Source organism: Mus musculus, chromosome 4 (assembly GCF_000001635.26).
Source record: "Mus musculus strain C57BL/6J chromosome 4, GRCm38.p6 C57BL/6J".
Classification (NCBI taxonomy): Eukaryota; Metazoa; Chordata; class Mammalia; order Rodentia; family Muridae; genus Mus; species Mus musculus.
This window is the reverse complement of record NC_000070.6, coordinates 24009693-24031706: the sequence shown is the minus strand read 5'-3', so window position 1 is coordinate 24031706 and position 22014 is coordinate 24009693. Positions and strand designations below refer to the sequence as shown.

The 22014-nt window shown below is 37.4% G+C and overlaps 1 long non-coding RNA gene across 4 annotated transcripts in view; it reads left to right on the top strand.

Annotated features, from left to right (window-relative positions):
- The window catches only part of Gm27243, a 455800-nt gene that overhangs the window by 399203 nt on the left and 34583 nt on the right, over positions 1 to 22014 (top strand). For all 4 annotated transcript variants that reach the window (XR_881163.2, XR_001784258.2, XR_001784257.2 and 1 more), the window contains one exon: positions 14689 to 14795. This is a non-coding gene — a long non-coding RNA (predicted gene 27243). The remainder of the gene's footprint in view (positions 1 to 14688; positions 14796 to 22014) is intronic.

Here is a 22014-nt window from a genome sequence, read left to right as displayed (position 1 = left end):
GGTCTTCTGATGTCAAGTTGTGTTACAGATACATAATAACAAAACAGCAGACACATATATCAACACAAAAGAAATGAGGGCCCATGGTTACAGTCGCCTGAGTTGTGACAAAGATACTAAAATATATATATTGGAAAGCAGGCATCTAATTCAATAAATGGTGCTGAGAGAGCTGGATGTCCACAAGTAAAATAATGAAACTAAGTCTCTGACTTTCGTCCTACATATATATATCAATTCCAAATGAATCAAGTATATTAAAATAAGGCCTGGAACTCTGGAAGTGTTAGAGTAAAAGTTATCGAAAACACGTGAAGTTATAGGCAAGGCTTTTTCTTAATAGTACTTCAGTCACTCAGGAAACAAAGCTGTCATTTAATAAGAGAACTAATGAAGCTGAGAACACTCTTGTGCAGCAGGGAAACAGCAAGCAGAGTGAAGAAACAGCTCACAGACTGGAAACGGTTTTCCAACTCTACATCTGCAAAAACATTAATAACTAGAATATACAAACTTAACAAGATCTCAAATGATCCCATCAGTAAAAGGATACCAAAATGAGCAGTTACTTGACAGAAACTAACGTATTACAATTAAACATCTAAACAATTTCAGCCTTACTATCTAACAGAGATATGCACATTAAAATTACATTGAGACTCCATTTCACATCAGGCAGAATGGAAGTCATTCAGGCCTTTTTCCTGCTTTCCTTTCTATTGAATTCCTGGTACCATGTTCAGGTGCTTGATTCATCTGGAGTTGAGCTTGTACAGGTTGATATAAATGAATGTATTTCCTTAATCTACATGTAGCCATCCATCCAGTTTGAACATGAAAATATAAAGATTTAAGATATTGTCTTTTCTCCAGGGTGTTATTTTTATATAAATATTGTGTCCAAAAGTGGAACTAAATTTGGGTATTCAGTTGATTCTATTGATCACTTAATAGGTGCTCAACTAGAATCTTTTTGCCTACTAACTAACATTCTTATGTCTGGAAGGTAGTCTGCATGCTACCATGCTACCAGAGGAGAAAAGGAATCATTTTTATTAACCAGTTACAAATCTTGTGACCTACAAGAGTGGCACAGATGTTGTAAGTTTAAGCAACCACTGTTTGATTGGAATTAAGGACCGACTTTATGAGTTGTCACTGCAAAAGTAGGAAAAAACCTGAGATTAGATAGGTCATGGTCATAGGGGAAAATCTAATAGTATTAATTTTCTAAAGGAATATGACAATAAAATGTGTTCTAGTTACATATTGTTGCACATATAAATCAGTGCATTATTCAACTCCCCTCAGACAAGAGCTGTCTTACAGTAGATTTAAACTAACATAGAGACCCACAATTAGACAATATACAGAGAAGAGACATTGGAGCATTCAGTTTTACATAGAATGTCTTTATCAAGCACCTTCTTTCAAGACTCAGGGATCTACACAGAAGAGGACATAGAAGAATTGTCAGAGTCAGAGGTGGTGTGTGACTTCACGGATGCAGTGTTTTCAAGATATAACAGGGCTGATAAATATATGAACTCACTGGAGCTGTGACAGGATGCACAAGATCTGAACATGCTCCAATTAGACAAGATTGAATGAGAGGGGAAGTGGATGCAAGTTCTCACATTTAACCAAGAAACTGTTTAAATTTTGTTTAAAACTACCGATGCTTGATGGGAAAGGAAAATCAGTTTTCTCTAGTGGAATGTCAACCACACTCCTGAGTAGGCTCCAGGCCAATATGTGTGTTGGAGCCTTTTGTTTATTTTGGTATTGTTTTATCTTAGTCTTTTTGTTTTGATTATCATGCTTTGTTTTTTTTTTTTTTTTAATTTTGGAGAGAGAGAGAAAGAAAGACAGAAAAGAACACATGAAGTTGCGTCGTGATAGAGTTAGGGGATCATGGATGAATTGGATGATGAAAAGCATGATCGAAATTTATTGCAGGGAAGAGTTAAATGAAGAAATAAAAACACAACAACCAACAAATGCTGTCATAAGAATGTAGACACAAGGAAACCCTTATACTGTTAGTGAGAATATAGGCTATTCCAGCTACTATGAAAACCAGTTTAGAGGTTTCTCAAAAAAAAAAAAGTGTTTCAAGTAGACTGCCGAAGTTTCAGTTTTTGTTGAACATCAGCAGACAGCAGATAGTTAGCTCCAGAGTTTGACTCACCCTGTAACCTCAGTTCAAGGGTATCACAGCCCAGGATTATTCTTAGTTGCTCAGATCTGCTGCTGGAAACTAAAGTGGTGTATCTTTTTCTTTGCACTCCACTGTCTGAGTCAGGCTTTGGTGTGAGCAAGATCAGCAACTGGCCTTGACACTGCCCATGTTTTTCTTTTGACAGCTTCAGGGGGTATATGTGGGTTTTGAGTGAATGAAAGCAACAGGTAAAGAAATTTATCTTACCATTAAAGAATACTCTGAACCAACATGAGCAAAGCTCTTATTCACTCACCAAGATGCAGGCAGCACGCACACGTCCTGCCTAGGTTACAGCAGGTCTTCTGTATATTATAGTTTACATTTTAGTGTTTTATGGGATTTCTGGAAGAGATAATGAGTGGTCTCTGATTCTTGTGCTTCCTCATGGGCACTTTGCTTTCTTTGGGGTTGTTTAGTCCAACTCTGATGTGATAGTTTTTTTTTTTTTTCATCATATTATATTTTATTTTGTTATATTTAAGATGAGTGAATGAATGAAAACCACGCCACTAGGGTAAAGGTTATAATTGACTGTCACTTATAACTGCTGGGAGAGACAAAATGAGTTTTCTCCAATAAAGTGATATTTGGTATATTAATTCCTACAGGACAGGTTTCATGTTGAGGAAAAGATGGCCAACATGTAGTAGCATCCATAGGTTTTGTATGCTTTTATTTGAGTACAGTTAGTGTGTGTGTGTGTGTGTGCATGTATGCGTGTGTGTGTGTGTGCATGCGTGTATGTGTGTGCATGTATGCATGTGTGTATGCATGCGTGTATGTGTGTGCACTGTTTATTCTTGTTTGTTCCTTCTTTTGGGGTAAAGTTTTATTTTGTTTTCTTGGTTTGGAGTTTTTTATTCTTATATTGAGTTTTTGTTTTATGGGAAATAAGTTAAAGTTGAGTGGGTAGAGATAGTCAAAAGATCTAGAGGAACTTAAGGGGTGGGGAAAATACAACATTTAAAAAGAAAATCAAGACTCTATATCAGGTACTGTGATAAGTTGAATTCTCCTCAGAAGCAAGTGCTGGTGTTAGCTACATGGTCCCTTCAACAAATTTGGGTGCAATTCACTGACACTAGTCCTTAGTCTTGTCTTAGAATAGTCATTCTAGGAATTGGAGAAAGTGCCTAGTATTTATACAGAGGATCCAAGCTCAGTTTCAGGCACCCACATCATGTGCCTCATGACCCCCAGGAATGCCAGTAGCAGGAAATCCAATGTCTCTGGTCTCTGGCATCTATGTATGTGAACACATATGCTCTGTATATAAATGATTAAAATGATCAAATATTTTAAAAATCTTCCTTTTGACAATGAATTGACTCTCAGCTAGAAGGCTAATAAGATATTTGAGCAAGAATTCCATAAGCAGTGTACACTGTTTTGGAGACCCTGTTTCCTTTAGATTAGAACGTGTGACCTGTATGGTCACATTGCAGTTGAGTTAGTTTTGATAAAGGGAACTCAGTTCACAATAGTTTTCTGCTTTTGTGGAAAACCTGAAACAGAACAAAGCTCTATTTGATGGTCTGGATTATCTCAGTGATCTATTCAGAGTCTATAAATCTTCGAACTGCTCCAAGCTCTATTTGATGGTCTAGATTCTCTCAGTGATCTACTCAGAGTCTATAAATCTCAGAATTTCTCCTGAGTCTGTACAGACAGAATCAGTAGATGCTAATTTATTGTCATTTGGTATAGATGTCCTTGGTGAGTATGCCCTTAAAGAATTCAGTTCATCTTCAATCTGTCAGAACACATAAGAGGTGATTCTGAGTCCTTACATCCTGGGCCTGTTCATATACTGAAATAAAGAGACCAATTCCACTGTTGTCCAGGGTTTTCTAAACTCATTTTACAATGGGTTTCCAATGATGCTGGGATGAACTCACCTTGTAGTTTCAGATGTAGGTGGGTAATGTTTGGTTAAGGTTGGATTTGTTTTATTTGTGCAGATACATTCTTTGCACCACAGAAAGTTTTCATGAATATGATTTTAAAGTAAACCCAAGAAATTCAGCATATGGAGGAAATATTCTTTTCTAGTGTGGTAATGAAATATCTTATGAATCATCAACATATTAGACTGGGTGTTTATTCACTTGGGAAGCTTTCCCTTTGTGGACACCACAAACTACCATCACCTCTACATATTTAATGGAGATAATACCAAGGACACCCATCTGTCTCTTGGGAAAGAAGTCCCAGTGATGGAATGTTTAGTGAAGCTAGTGGTCACATCAGCTTTACACCCCTTACTAACCTTTCATAGTTAATTTTGGAGTTGCCGACTGTATTTCTGCCATGTAAATATTATTAGCATCAATATTCTTTTCTTTTTTCATTTTATAGACAGTGATTACTCACACTGTGGAATTAGGCTTTCTGTTTTTATCTGTAGAGTTTCAGGGGGTAATTTTATCTTTTGGTTGGCAATTAATTGATTTTTAAAAAATTTCTGAACATGTTTTCGTAGCTTATGACGCTAAAATCCAAATTTATTAACTTGGGAAAATGGCGTCATAAGCTACATATTCATGATTGTCCTACACAAAATTTTAAGGGGGGTTAAGTCAATGAACAAAGAATTTTTGTCTGAAAATTAGCTTTCTTACACCGTCAATAAGACAAAAAGACCACCAAAAGATTGGGAAAGGATCTTTACCTATCCCAAATCAGACAGGGGACTAATATCCAATATATATAAAGAACTCAAGAAGGTAGACTCCATAAAATCAAATAACCCCATTAAAAAATGGGGCTCAGAACTGAACAAAGATTTCTCACCCGAGGAATACCGAATGGCAGAGAAGCACCTGAAAAAATGGTCAACATCCTTAATCATCAGGGAAATGCAAATCAAAACAACCCTGAGATTCCACCTCACACCAGTCAGAATGGCTAAGATGAAAAATTCAGGTGACCGCAGATGCTGGCAAGGATGTGGAGAAAGAGGAACACTCCTCCATTGTTGGTGGGATTGCAAGCTTGTACAACCACTCTGGAAATCAGTCTGGCGGTTCCTCAGAAAATTGAACATAGTACTACCGGAAGATCCAGCAATACCTCTTCTGGGAATATATCCAGAAGATGCCCCAACCGATAAGAAGGACACATGCTCCACTATGTTCATAGCAGCCTTATTTATAATAGCCAGAAGCTGGAAAGAACCCAGATGCCCCTCAACAGAGGAATGGATACAAAAAATGTGGTATCTTTATACAATGGAGTACTACTCAGCTATTAAAAAGAATGAATTTATGAAATTCCTAGCCAAATGGATGGACCTGGAGGGCATCATCCTGAGTGAGGTAACCCAATCACAAAGGAACTCTCACAATATGTACTCACTGATAAGTGGATATTAGCCCAGAAACTTAGGATACCCAAGATATGAGATATAATTTGCTAAAAACATTAAACTCAAGAGAACGAAGACCAAAGTGTGGACACTTTGCCCCTTCTTAGAATAGGAAACAAAACACCCATGGAAGGAGTTACAGAGACAAAATTTGGAAGTGTGACAAAAGGATGGACCATCTAGTGATTGCCATATCCAGAGATCCATCCCATGATCAGCTTCCAAATGCTGACACCATTGCATACACTAGCAAGATTTTGCTGAAAGGACCCAGATATAGCTGTCTCTTGTGAGACTATGCCAGGGCCTAGCAAACACAGAAGTGGATGCTCACAGTCAGCTATTGAATGGACCACAGGGCCCCCAATGGAGGAACTAGAGAAAGCACCCAAGGAACTAAAGGGAACTGCAACCCTATAGGTGGAACAACAATATGAACTAAGCAGTACCCAGGAGCTCTTGTCTCTAGCTGCATATGTATCAAAAGATGGCCTAGTCGGCCATCACTGCAAAGAGAGGCCCATTGGACTTGCAAACTTTATATGCCCCAGTACAGGGGAATGCCAGGGCCAAAAAGGGGGAGGGGGTGGGTAGGGGAGTGGGGGGGGGATATGGGGGACTTTTGGTATAGCATTGGAAATGTAAATGAGCTAAATACCTAATAAAAAATGGGAAAAAAAAGAAACTTAGCTTTCTTTACTTTTACCATACAAATATGCTTTTTTTTTCTTTCTTCCTGAGACCTATAGTCATCCATGTTCTGTAGTATAATTTTTTTCACTTTTGAGTGCATCTAAGAACGACAATTGCTTGTAATAGCCAGGTTTCTGGATAAAGCTTAAATTCATCAGTCTAGTAAAACCAGAGAGCTTTGGGATTGGAGATATTTCCTTTTACAAATACAACACCTTCTAGTAGGAATAAAAATATAATCAAATGTTTATAATTCTAATTTAATCACTCCCCCCATCTACTTGTTCTGTATATTATAACATAATATAGTAATGATATACCTTACATTTTACTACACATACCAATTAAGCTTTATTGTAGGGAATAGTAGTCAATTCCAACTGCAAAGTTAGAGGCCCATTGAAAGGCTTCCAGAAGCCCCAGGAGCTCATTTTAGCTATTTTTATTCAAAAACAGATTTAACATGAGGGCTACTAAATTTCTCTTTCTCTGTGTCTATGTGTCTCTTTCTCTAAGTCTCTGCTGTCTGTCTGTCTCTGTCTCTCTTACACACACACACACACACACACACACACACACACACATACTCATGCCCCTACCCCCAGGTCCTTTCAGTTCCTCCAAAAGAGCTTTTCCCAGTCCTATGCATTCCCCTATACTTGGGGAAAGCACAGTGCTATTTTCTGGGATGTGAATAAGAAAGTGGCCCGAGTTCTCACCATTCACCATAACACTTCACATTTCACTCCCTGTCACTAAAGGCAACTATCCCTGTCAGTTTTGTAAACCTTTACATAAAGTGAACCTCTTAACTCACATTGAAGCCAGGGAAAGTATCTAACATCTAAAATTTCAAGCAAAATTTTTCCTGTCCTCATTTTACACATACATCTTTTGCCCTTAAATTATTACTTTATTTTTACAATTAGCTGATGTTTTCATATGCATAGACTTTGGGAAGTGTTTATTTTTCCATATAATATGTGTTTATTATGTCTTCCCCCTTTCCCAACTCTTCCCAGATCCTTCATACTCCCCATCCACCCAAATTAATATTTGCACATTAGCTATAATGAGAGCTTCTTTAAGAGAGAGAACAAGAGAAAAGGATAAATAAGAGACTATGGAGAGCAATAACTAGCAATAAAGGGCATATAGAAAACACATCTCGTGTGAGGCTATGCCAGTGCCTGGCAAATACAGAAGTGGATGCTCACAGTCATGTATTGGATGGAACACAGGACCCCCAATGAAGGAGCTAGAGAAATACCCAAGGAGCTAAAGGGGTCTGCAACCCTATAGGAGGAACAACAATATGAACTAACCAGTACCCCCAGAGCTGTTTCTCTAGTAGCATATGTAGCAGAGGATGGCCTAGTCGGCCATCAATGGGAGGAGAGGCCCTTGGTCTTGTGAAGATTATATGCCCTAGTACAAGGGAATGCCAGGGCCAGGAAGCAAGCAAGAGTAGGTTGGTTGGGGAGCAGGGAGGGGGGGGTAATGTATAGGGGACTTTTGGAGAGAAAACTAGGGAAGGGGATAGCATTTGGATTGTAAATTAGGAAAATATCTAATAAAAAAATAAGAAAACACATGGAAATACCACTGCAGAAACTTTCTAAAATATGTACATATATTAAAGGAATCTAAATGGAGTTACCAAATAATAGGGGAGACAGTGCTCAAAGTAGCATCTTAAGCCCTCAAATAAATTATCCAGGACCAGGATGGGGCTTTTGATGTCCAGTTTTATCAGACCACTGGATGTCATTCTCTCAGGTAGAGGTCTCAGGTTTATTTGGCTGACTAAGAAGTTACTCTTCTTTCATCTGCATTGCAATGCTTCAGGAAAATTTTTGTGTTTGCCTACCTGATTTCTTCTCCACCTATGTTACCTTCATTCCTATGGGCTAAGGAATATAAGGTTCTGTCACTGTTCTTATGAGTCTGTGTATCATGATGAGGGGTTATGCAAATGCACGTACTTACCATCTTATTATTGATATGAAGCTTACAATGCATTTTAAGATTGTATTAATGTGAGAAAAATATGGGGGGTGCAGTTCTGTGTGACATTAGTAGTATTTTAGATTATATCAATTTACTGCCATGGTGTCTGCAAGCCAAGGAAAGCTGAACTGCTCTGCAAGCCTGAAAGTGGGCCTCACCCAGATTCCATGCTCTTCTCTCAGTGGAAAGGCTGATTCTGCTGTTACCTTTACTGAACATCCTGCCAGAGTTCCTGATGCACAGAGCATCTGTCCTAACGCACACTCCATGTCCCCCAAGCCATTTGTTTACTCATCTTCCCCCAGTGCACCCAATGCACAATCATGCAGCTCCATGATTGTGAATACTAAGCCATTTTCATTTTTTAATTTCTTTGGCTTAGCATACAGTGGGTGTTCATGTACACATTATGAAAAATGATGGAGTGTATTAATGATTTGCCTAGATTTTAGAAGGTGTCTTAACATTCCATATTAGAAGTAATATTTTTTTATTTTTCCTCCTTTCTACTTTTTTGTGCTTCCTTGCTATCATACTCATCGGAACTGCTTAAGTTATTCTTTTGTTCATTTTATGAATTGAACAGAACTCATATATTCCTATGCATTTCTATTACCTACATAATTTGTTAATTTTAACTGAGGATGTTTAATCTTCTGGGGATGTTTTAGAATTTTTTTTAATGAGAATGAAACAATATATGTTGAATGATTGTTGGCATTTATCCAAACATCCTGGCCTGTTAGTATCAAGATGGATGTTCAAGCTTAGACAGAATTTTAAATTAATTGAAAAGTTATTTCAATTAAAAATTTAATTTAAAAGTTTAAATTTATGGGAAGTTTAGGTAATACTGGTAGGATCCTGATTTGTTTGGAAGTCAAAATGAGAAAGAAAATATTATGCCATTAATGAATAGATGGTGCCAATGAAAAGAGATAGTTAAATGATCATCCCTTTAACCAAAATAAACTTTATAGGAATGGACAGCTTTTAGGATATATTTGTGACATGTGTGGTTAAAATATAATTTCACTAAAAATCACTGTTATAATTTTTAAATAACTTTGTTACTGTGACAATTAAAAATAATCGTGTATTTTTAGAGTTGTTTTCTCATGTAACCAATTAAAACTATACTTCTTATTGCTATCAATAGTGACTACTATAGGAGATATTTATCTGGAATTGACAGACCTAAACTTAAATCTTGGATCTACCATTGCTAAGTGTTTATATGTGTGTGTGTAGAGGTAGGTAGAGGTAGAGGTAGAGGTAGAGGTAGAGGTAGAGGTAGAGGTAGAGGTAGAGGTAGAGGTAGAGGTAGAGGTAGAGGTAGAGGTAGAGGTAGAGGTAGAGAGGTAGAGGTAGAGGTAGAGGTAGAGGTAGAGGTAGAGGTAGAGGTAGAGGTAGAGGTAGAGGTAGAGGTAGAGGTAGAGGTAGAGGTAGAGGTAGTGTGTGTGTGTGTGTGTGTGTGTGTGTGTGTGTGCGTGTGTGTGTGTGTGTGTATCTTTTTGTTAAATACAAAAGAGATAATTTGCAGGATGTAGTAGATTTTTCAATACAGTCTTTAAAGAATGTTCTCAAGGAACATTCCAAATTGCAGCTAAAGACTTCACTTAATCTGAATTAGTAGATCTGGCTTTTGTATTGGATTCAACGCATCAATACCAATAATATTTGACATATTTAAAAATCTGGTTTCCATCTCCTTCTCACTACTGCTACATTAACATGTGCTCTGTTGTGCCTGATGTCTTATGTGGATGTTGGGAATTGGAACTCAATATGTCAGGTATAGGTTGCAAACATTTTAAAAACTGAGGCATCTTCCCAGATGATTTTTTATTTTAAGAATTAATTATTGAAATGGCAAAGAGTTGACAATAATGTTAATGGTTATAAAAATTAGGATGACAAAAAGAATTTTTTAATTTAAAATTTTATTTATAAAACAAAACATGTTTATGAACAACAATACAATTTTGAATTATATAGGGGAAAATAAATAGGATTTTATTTAGCTCAAATGAAGATTTTTAAATATAATCTTTTCAGCACTATAACATAGCAGGTATGACTTAACATTGGTTTTCAATTTGTGAGTATTGAGGGATTCATGAAGTGTATCATCTTTTTGAGGTAATATAAATAAAAGATAAGTTTACATAAACTCTCATGGTTACAGCCCAGGAATTGTACAACAGATGATAAATTTGGTATGAAGGTAACATATCAAAAGTAGGTATTTCTAAGTTGCCTATCTGTATTGAGAGAATTTGGCTTCTGTATAGCCTATTTTATAAGTTGGCAATAGTAGTATATATTATGTGTAGAAATTTTGTCTTATATAGGAGATAATATCAACATAAATGTATGATATTTATCCCTCCTCATGAGTGTGCTTTTAGATTCTTGTCAATAGAACCATTTAAAAGGACCTAGCAGTGATGGATTGCTCACTCCTTTTATTTTTATTTTTTGTTTTGTTTTAAAGGTAAGGACTTTGTGATTGCAGCATGCCTTGACTAGGAGACAAACTGAATTTTGTTTCACAGAACTTAATTAAATATAGTCTTTATAAAAGTCCACCATGGTCATATATTTACTTTGCTGTTAGAGTATGATTGCTTATAATTACCATAAAGGGCAAATTTCCTCATAATGAATTTTAACATATTACATAGTTGTGTTAGTGTTTGTGACAAACAAGGGCCAGTTTTTGAAGTATCCATTCACACATTTAGTTCTTTGTAATTAAAAGTTATGTGCAAACTGTTCTCATCCCTTGCCATGTTCTGGGAAAATGTCCAAAATTTCTGTCAGATTGCATCTTTGCTTAGTATTGGTGATTGCAGTGATAATACCAAGAGTGGACATTTGCTAACTACATACCATGTATCCAGAATTGTGGTAAATGGATATGTACTTCACTTATCTAAAACTCACAAAACAATATTTTATGCTGGATGTCATGATTATCGACATTTGAAAAAAGAAAAACCAGAAAAGCAACAAAACAAAACACCTGAGGACCATAAACCTCAGAGAAGTTAAATGACTGGCTCAAGGTCACATAGCTGGTGTGTCTCAGAATTAGAATTTGGTCAAGGGTTTTGCCCCTGCGCTCAGAGACTCTGTACAGATAATTTCCACAGTGCCAGAGCAGTGGAAGCATAGAGAATGACTTTTTTTTCTTTCTATGTTCTGACACCTGGGTCATCATTCACGACAGCTTGAATGCCCATTGACTGATTCCTAGTGTCAGTTGAGAATGGCTGAGGGAATGGCCCTACAGCATTCACATTTGTTGGAAAATTCCATGTTGATCTTTATATATATGTATATATATTAGTTGCTTCAGCCTCCAGAGTTGGATTTTTCGGTTGTGGTGCATAATTTTGAGAATTGGGAAGCCGTCGCGCCTGAGGTGTGAAGATGATGATGTATTTCCTGTAGGCACGAAGGCACTCAGAAATAAAGCAAGTCACAGAGCTGTCATTTGTTGTTCTCCCTGCTCAGGCTTTTAAGAAAGAAATGAAGGTCAATTAACTGGGAAGCTTAACCTCTCGTAGCTTGTCTTTTTCTGCATAGGCTTTTAGCCTTTTAAATAACTCATTTTCTCGTCTCTCCCTCCCAGCCCCCTATCTGTTGTGAACATGTTTTTGGATTTCTTGTGCTGGGCCTAAGGAGCAGACTGCTTATATTCAAGAATGATTTGGAGGGGATAAAGTGTGCAAGAGTTTGAATTCTTGCCATAAGTCCCTGGCAGACAGCCAGGCAGCCTCAGAGGAATAAGGCTAATGAAGGGAGGGTGAGGCCCGGGAGTGCGGCTGGTAATGCAGCATTCATTTAATTGGGAGCAGGTACCAGTGCTAACTTCTCCATTTTAATTGGAAAAAGGGAAGGAGATTGTTAAAGAAGAAGAGGAAGGAAAAAAAAAAAAAAAGAATGCATAAAGTTTTCAAGCCCAGGAGCCAAAGGCAGTCCTGTCTATGCCAGAGAAAGAACTCAATTTAGGGCAATTTGCTCTGCAAGCCTGGCTTCAGCCTCTCCTGGGAATAGGGATGAGGAAGAAAATGAAACCAAAAGAGAACTTGATAAAATCACCTAGCACAGACAATCTCAGTAGAATAGGTTTGACTGAGTTAAATCTGCCCCAATCAATATGATTCTTTTCATATAAGTTACAAATAAAAAGTCACGAGATTACAATAAAAATCAAGGCCGGAGTGCTGCTGATGCCGCACCTGGGAGTCTTAAGAACTTGTTATGGAATAGATGTTTTTGCAGCTCTAATGCTTAGTTTTTCTTTTCACCCTGGTCATGCGAATCAAGTGCTTCCTCTCCCTTTCTTATCCACCCAGGTTTATATACTGTTTATAAAACAAAGAGACTCAGTTCCTTCTGGTTAATTTCTTTGTAGTGGAAGTTGGAGGTCCATATATTTTGTTTGTGCTAAGATACATTGAATCTATTATTGAATCTATCTATCTATAATAATGATACATAACGATTATTTCCCATTGCACAATTTGTGACATGAATGTTGAAAAATAATAATATGACTGTAAAACAATAAAGGAGGCAAGTCTATATAAGTAACTGTATTCTGATGTATAAAAACACCCAACAATCTTGTAATATCAATTTTAATAACAATCAATTCTTTATATTTGGCTAAATTATATGAAGAGGAGTCTGTTGGTAGCTAAAGGTGTTTTAACTTTCATTTTAATCCTTCAATGAAATGCAAGTCTATGCAAACATTTGCTTTACTTTTAGTAACATTGACTCATTCATGGAAATAATCGAGAGCAGTACTTATTTTAATACATAAAAGCACATTTTTGAAGATACATGAAAAAATACTTATCTAGATTACAAGTTTCTTGTAAACTTTTGTTTTGTTCTTAAATTGGTGCAAAGTGTTTCTTGATAGATAGAGAAAAACCCACTGTGCAGCCTGCTGGGATAGAACCAGTCTTGGTCTCATTGCTCATATTTATTATGGGAAGCCAGGAAGATGAGTTGATGATGGACATTTGATTGCTTTGGTGATTATACTTGTAAATTTGGAAATCTTTTTCTCTTAAATCAGCAGACTATGGCTTGTTTATTTGATTGACTCAGATCCCAGAAATTTAAGATTAGGAATTCGAAAAGACTTCTCTGCATAAATCAAAAGAGCCACATTCAACATGGTGGACAGTAACACTCAATATGGTAGCCAGGGCTCACTGTGTCTATCTATACATGTGGCACAAGTAATTCAGTTGATTCTCTAAAAATATTTGTAGAGAAATATTCATAGAGAATTTCCATTCGGTAATATGGAATATGAAATATTGAAGACAATAAGAAATGTGCATTCTTCTTCTTTCTTTTTTTATTTTTTGTTTTTTGAGACAGGGTTTCTCTGTGTAGCCCTGGCTGTCCTGGAACTCACTCTGTAGACCAGGCTGGCCTCAAACTCAGAAATCTGCCTCCCAAGTGCTAGGATTAAAGGTGTTAGCCACCACCGCCATGGCAAAATGTGCATTCTTAATGGTAAAGCCAGACTAAAATACCAAGGCCAAGTAGACAAGCAACAGTGTCATATGGTTTGGACAGGCTTGGAACTATCCATTGAACCCATTAATACATGATTGCCTTGAGTTTAAAGGGGCTGGAGAGATGGCACTGGTAGGAATACATGCTCTTCTTGCAAAGTACCTGAGTTCTATTCTCAGAACCCACAGTGGCAGATCATGAACATCTCAGACTTCAATTCCAGGGCATACTGGCATCCTCTCTGCCCCTTCAAGGGCACAAGGTATGCATGTGGCCCACATTACATGTAGGCAAAACACTCAATCAAAAAAATAGAGAAGCAAATCTCTTTCACGAAATGAAAGGACTGAAGAGTAGCCTGGAGGCGGTGCCACTCATACACATAATCAAGTGAAGAGATGAGGAAAAATTAGGGAGGAGAAAACATACTTCAGAAAAACAATCAGAGCTTCCAGTAGACAATGGACATGAGAAGACTGAGGAGAGTAGTTTAGTTCTCTTGCAGGACAGACATGTATGTAAAGATTCTTTTGTGTAGTTTTCTTAGTGGCAAGAATCTTCCAGGGAGAATGACTTAGTGGTGTAAAATTGAGGACCTCACAATTGTTCACAGTTCCATTTTCTATACATATGTCTGATTTCTTTTTCTCCTATATTATTCTCCTCTGAGGGAGATCCACTCAAAAAGCTGTAATCCAGTGCTCTGGTCTATGCTGAGCATGTGGCCATGTGCTCACATACTTTCTCCCAAGGAGGCACAATGTGAGCACACAGTAGGACAAAGGTAGCCACTCACCAAAGATTTGTTACTGTTTAACATCACACTATCTCTCTCCTCCAGGAAGGTTCAGTCCTTGCTTGTTACATCTGCAACTTGGTCAGATCAAGGAAAGAATGGGGCCTTTTCCTTCTCTCTTGACTCCATGGACTCGATGGCTTCTGACATTGGTGAAGTATTTCTTTTCTTTCTCTATGATAAAACACAAGGTCCATACAATAGGTATGGGAACTGGTGTGTTTTATGAGTAAGAGAATGAAAAAAGGGTCTCTTCTGTTCAGCCCAGCCACCCAAAATGCTATGTGGCCCTGATTCTGTGAACTGCTGTTTTCATGATACAGCAGAACACCTGGAAATAAAATAAATTCAGAAATTTTACTTCATTTCTAATTTTCCCTTTCTATATCGCTACCCTGAAACCATATTTAACTGCAAATAAGTAGATAACTGAAGTCAAGAGGAACTCTAATTGCGGGCATTTTTTTACAGTATTAATTTGTTAACATCTTTCCCTTATCCCTATAAAGAGGAGGGAATGCACTTCTTTCTGCCATCACAGTTCTCAAATACATAGATTGATGCCTGTTCTGCCTGTGTGTAAGATTGTGTCCTGACAACCTTGGCAGATTTCTGGAAAAGAGTAAAACTATTCACTTTGAGTTATTTAAAAGAAATTTCATGATTCCTGAATTGAAATTTCTGGTACTAAATATATGGCTTTGTAAATAAGATGTGAAGTTGTGCTAGGTGTGCTTAGGTGTCTTGAATGATGCTTTTTATCATATTTTAATTTCATTGGTGTAACTGGTTACATCTTATAGAAGTGCATTAATTTACAAACCTCCAAGTGTGTCAAATGTCAAGTTTTTATTAGTTCACTTATGACGTCATACCTCATCTGAGAACTGTCTTTTTGTTGTTTAGATTTGTTTAGTAATATATATGTTTTCCTTGAAAGTATACCACAGCTGGGAAGGACATGACCACAGAGTTTGATATACTCTTTCTTTACACAGGTTAGATACCACATTGATATAGAAAAACTCCATGCAAGTGTTGAAAACAACTCTTACCACTGATTGATTTAGATGATACTCCGTTAAAGTTCTGCTAATATTATAGGGCTCAAATTCCACCCAACCACCTTCATATTGTGTATGATCTATTGCTTTGCATGCACTTCTTTGAATAAGTCATGAAGCAGGCCTTCCTTTCTGCATTTTCAAGATGAGAAAGTGAAGTCTGTATGACATCATGTGTATTCATTAGTGAGGTAGGTTTAAACTGGAATTCCCTGATGCCAGTGTGGACTTTAGAGATTTGCTAACTTTACATTCACTACCTTGATCACCTTTTCTGTCTTTCAGACACTGTAATTCTTCTGAAAGTATATAAAAGTCCACATTCTTGCAAATTCCTGCTTATGCGACCAGTGAGGACAAAATATGAAAAAATGCTAATTATATTTCCTTTCCTATATAAAAAGAAATGTGAAAATGATTCTTTTATGTACTAAGACACTGTTAACTTGATTATAAACTTTATCACTCTTCAGTCTTGTTTGACTTGGCTTAAATTAAAAAATTATTTTTTTATTTTACAATTTCTAAAACAATGGTTATTTTTCCTCTCATCTATTACATCTCTACCTCAGTTTCCCCTCCTTCAGCTCCCATCAGATCAGCTTCTCCATTTCTCTTCAAAGAGAGAGCGAGAGTGAGAGGCAGAGTGAGAACCTCCCAGGGATATCCACTGAGTACAGCCTAACAAGATAAAATAACACTCAGAACAAGCACCTTCAAATCAAGTCTGGACAAGGCAGTAGGAGAAAAAGGGTCCCAGTTGCTGGCAAAATAATTAAAGAACTCCTCTCCTCCCATGTTCATTGTTTACCATAAGAACATGAAGCTTCACAACTATAAGATATATGCAAAGGACCTAGCTCAGACCCGACAGGGCCCCTGTTTGTCACTTCAGTCTCTGTGATCCCCTATGAGCCCTGCTTAGTTGATTCTGTGGGTCATATTCTTATGATGTCTTTGATTCCTCTTACTTCTTTGATCCTTACTCCCTCCCTTCTGTGGGGTCCCACTGCCTCTGCCTAATGTTTGGCTGTGTATCTCTGCATCTGCTCCATTGCTTGGTGGATGACATTCCCCTGATGACAGTTGGGTTAGGCGCCACTCTATGAGTATAGCTGATATCATTACGAATCATTTTATTCTCTTTTATTATCTCCCTCTCTCTCTCTCTCTGTCTCTCTCTGTCTCTCTCTGTCTTTCTCTCTCTGTCTTTCTCTCTCTGTCTCTCTCTCTGTGTCTCTCTCTCTATCTCTCTGTCTCTGTGTCTCTGTCTCTCTCTGTCTTTCTCTCTCTGTCTTTCTCTCTCTGTCTCTCTTTTTCTGTGTCTCTCTCTCTATCTCTCTGTCTCTGTCTCTGTGTCTCTGTCTCTCTCTGTCTTTCTCTCTCTGTCTCTCTCTCTCTGTGTCTCTCTCTCTCTCTATCTCTCTCTCTGTCTCTGTCTCTCTGTCTCTCTCTGTCTCTCTGTCTCTGTCTCTCTCTGTCTGTCTTTCTCTGTCTGTCTCTCTCTCTGTGTGTCTCTGTGTGTCTGTCTCTCTGTCTCTGTCTGTCTGCCTGTCTGTCTGTCTCTCTCTCTCTCTGTCAGTTATGTTTGGTTCTATCCTAGGCCTCTGGGCTATGCTGCTTCTGGTTTCTGACCCCTACGGCCGTGTCAGGCATGGGTTTCTCTGTGGTGTAGGCCTCACGTTGGACCAGTCCTTGGTTGACTGCTCCCACAGGTTTTGTGCCACCATCCCCCTAGCACATCCTGCAGGCAGGACAGATTTTAGGTCAAATGTTCTGTGGCTTGACTGACATTCCAGTTCCATTGCTGAGAGTCTTGCCTGGTTATAGAAGATGGTCAGTTTAGGCTCCATATCCTCACTTCATGGAGACTTCACTAGGGTCACTTTCATAGATTTTTGGGATTTCTACTGCACTACAATTGTGCATTGTGTTCTAAATGCTCCCGAATCCAGTTGTTTCTTCCAGTACTCCCTCCCTCTTTCCTGTTGTGCCTCTTGCCCCTGCTCCATGCCACTTGATCTCTCCTGTTTCCATCCCCATCCACCACCCGTTCACCCATAAACTATGTTCTGTTTCCCCGTCCCAAGGATGTCCACTCACCACCTCTCTGCTCCCACTTATAAGATGATATTAACAGTTAAGAATTAGTCATGCTAGAATTCACATTCTGAGAGGCTAATAAAATAAAAATTTCTAAACTCTTCCAGAAGAAGATTTTGGTTATTAAATAATTAATAATTGCTCTCATTTTTGATAAAAGGTTGAGCTTTGAAAAATTTCAAGCCTATAAATGAATGTAACGTATTACATACTGAACATTTACATGTGTTAGAGTTATTGGCTCTTACTAGTACAAAATTTGTAAGCTGCATCACCGCGTTTTATACGCAGAGACGCGTTTGCTGAATCAATAGATAATCCCAAAGATATCACAAGATATCACCTCTAAGCACTAACATTTAATCAAAGAGAGCTTTTCACCATAAATCTGAATAATCATGAAATTAAATGGCGTTTGGACAAATTAAAACTTCCAGAATTATCCAATGAACACCTTTCAAGTTAATTTTCTATTTTATTTGTTTTCTGTTTTCATTTGATTTTTTTGCTTAAAACAAAAAAATATTCATCTTAAACTTTAAGTTGATTTTAAGCTATACATCTAAAATTAACATATGAATTGAATGACAGGTAGTGCTTACATTATAGGTACATTCTTATGAATTACCACCTGTGATAAAAGCTTTGAATCATATGCTCAGTGTGTAAGATCAGTTTCAATGGATCCTTGATCTAGGTTTGATTCCTAAAACCTATGGTAGAAGAAAGAACCAACTCATGAAAGTGGTCTTCTGACCCCCCAATTCCAGTGTTTAATGCTCTATACAGTGTGAATACACTGGAAAAGATTTTAAAAGTTTCTGATGGACAAGAAAGAACAGAGGGTAAAGGCAACTTGTGCAACTGAGTCGCCTCAGTTTGGTGCCCAGAAAACACGCAAAGATGGAAGGAGAGAAATGATGCCACAAAGTTATCCTCTGACACCCACACCCATGGTCTGATATTATAATAAAAAATTAAAATATTTCACATTGTTATGCCACCATCATAGCTTACCAGAACTTCTTACTTCTACAATCTCTAGCTTAATTCCTGTTGACAACAGTTCCTCATCTCTCCTTCTTCTTCTTCCCAGCCTCTGGTAATCCCCACTATTCTGATAACTCAGCTTGGGCCCTGTGTCCCATCCAAGAGATGACTGTGAGCATCCACTTCTGTATTTGCCAGGCACTGGCATAGCCTCATCAGAGATAGCTTTATTTTCAAAAAATTTTCATCAACTTTCAACAAAATCACACTTAGTATTTTATTACCAGTGATGGTCTTTTTGATGAATATGTTATTGTATTGATGCTTCCAAAATATGTTTCTCTGTATTTTATTACTTTTATATTTACCAATATGCCTTCATTATGGGAACAGTTTTTCACTTCTATATTTAACTAAAAATATCATTATAAATGCAAGGAATTTTACATTCAATGAGCATTCCTTACTTTATTATTGATTAATTTATACATTATATCGAATATGTTTGTTGGAAGTCTTTCAGATTGGTATCTCTATCTTTTGGTATGTCCTTACCAGTATTTGAACCATGTTTTGTCTTTGGCTCTATAAAATATCCCTAACTTACCTTATACTTTCCTTGCCAAGGACTTGGAAGCAGTCATTGTTCTATGGAACCCTCACTCTCTTTAAGGTAGAACAGCACAGAGAACACTACATTTGGGTTCATAGCTATTCATATTGTTTTATGCATTTTCCAGGGGATAGACATAGAGAAAAGGTTTTGTGGGAATCTCTCACACTGATGCTCCATCTCAAGGTTTATTACACTTCTATTTCCAGTGCACAGCTTCAGATTTACTTTTTCTACCGGAAGAAACTTATTCTACAATTCTTAGCAAACATTCTCAGACTCACTGTGCGCTGCCTCTGCCAGCAGCAAATGTAAGTGGAAGAAATTGAAGTCTTCTTTGTTTGTAAGAGATACTGTTTTGAGGCTTCATACTTACAGGGATATTGCATTAAAATTAATTGTATTACACCTTTCATAAGGATAATCATATTTTAGAAAATTCTACACTTTTCTTCATATTATTCATTAAAAATTTATTTTTGAGAATACCATATGATATATGTCATATCATATGACATACACACACACATGTATGCATATATATCTCATATTCTATTCCTCTACATTTTACTACTCACTGGTGCCTCTCCTACATATCCCTCCAAATTTTATGCCCTTTTTATTTTTTTAAAAATGACCTACTGTGTCCATACTTTAATAAAATATTTTTCCCTTTAAAAAAAACATGTTTCTTGTTTGATAACATTTTAAATATGTTTTCACCCCACTTATTTGCTTCCAAATTCTGACTTTTTGGTGTTTTCTTTTTTTAATTTTTTCTTGGAATCACTATATGTCAAGAGTTAATTTCTATGTATTAATATCTCTCATCTTTCCTGAATTTCATTTTGGTTTCAGTCAGTCAATGACTTCCAAGTCCTTGGCAAGGAAAGTATAAGGTAAGCTAGGGATATTTTATAGAGCCAAAGACAAAACACGGTTCAAATAATGACATGTACATTATCATTTGTGTGTTCAAATCGTACCTTGATTTTCATAATATATTTTCTTAGATCTCTTATTGTTTCCTCTCAAGTGATATCATGGATGAATATTTCAGAAGCAGACTTGTCACCAAATAGAAACTTTTCATTGTTTCTGACCACCGAGTTGGGTGTTATTGGATCAGTTAAGTGAGCCAATAGAAAGGCTTTTGGATACATATATACATGCTTTCTCTCTCTCATACATAAACGTTTGCACACACATGTGCTATTATATTTAGAGTAGGTGTGGAAATGTGATGAAACTACTTTCCTGTTCTCAACATCTACTGACATTGAATATGACAGAATCTTATACTTTGCTGCTTAGATTTTTCATATCATAAAGCGTATTGATAGGCTTCAAATTCCGCCTCACAGCAGTCAGAATTGCTAAGATCAAAAATTCAGGTGACAGCAGATGCTGGTGAGGACATGGAGAAAGAGGAACACTCCTCCATTGCTGGTGGGATTGCAAGCTTGTACAACCACTCTGGAAGTCAGTCTGGCTGTTCCTCAGAAAACTGGACATAGTATTACCAGAAGATCCAGCAATACCTCTCCTGGGCATATACCCAGAAGATGTTTCAACTGGTAATAAGGACACATGCTCCACTATGTTCATAGCAGCCTTATCTATAATAGCCAGAAGCTGGAAAGAACCCAGATGTCCCTCAACAGAGGAATGGATACAGAAAATGTGGTACATTTACACAATGGAGTACTACTCAGTTATTAAAAAATGAATTTATAAAATTTTGGGCAAATGGATGGATCTGGAGGATATCATCCTGACTGAGGTAACCCAAACACAAAAGAAGTCACTAGATATGCACTCACTGATAAGTGGATACTAGCCTCAAAACTTAAGAAGTAAGTAATTAAATTTAAATAAAGAATTAAATACCTAAGAAGCAATTTGCAAAACACAAGAAAATCAAAAAGAAGGAAGACCAACGTGTGGATACTTCATTCCTCCTTAAAATAGGGAACAAAATACCCATGAGAGGAGTTACAGAGACAAAGTTTGGAGCTAATATGAAAGGATGGACCATCCAGAGACTACCCAACCCAGGGATCCATCCCATAATCAGCCACCAAACCCAGATACTATTGCACAATGCCAGCAAGATTTTGCTGAAGGAACCCTTACATAACTGTCTCATATGAGGTTATGCCAGTGCCTGGCAAATACAGAAGTGGATGTTCACAGTCATCTATAAGATGGAACACAGGGCCACCAGTGGAGGAGCTAGAGAAAGTACCCAAGGAGCTGAGGGGTCTGCAACCCTAAAGGTGGAACAACAATATGAACTAACCAGTACCCCCAGAGCTCGTGTCTCTAGCTGCATATGTAGCAGAAGATGGCCTACTCAGTCATCATTGGGAGCTATGATAATGACGTTTAGGTTTAAAACTTTTTTGTATTTGCTTCCCCTGAAATTAGAGATTTGGGAGGATTTTCCTTTTGTGAACTGCATCTACCTAACAGCCTTGGATGTGACTTTCTCCCAGGAGCTCTATGGAAGCTTCTGAGAGAGACTATTGGTACTCCGTGCATGAAGCTATTTTTGTGTGTACTTTCAGACTTCTGAAATAAACTTGGTAAAACCCTCTC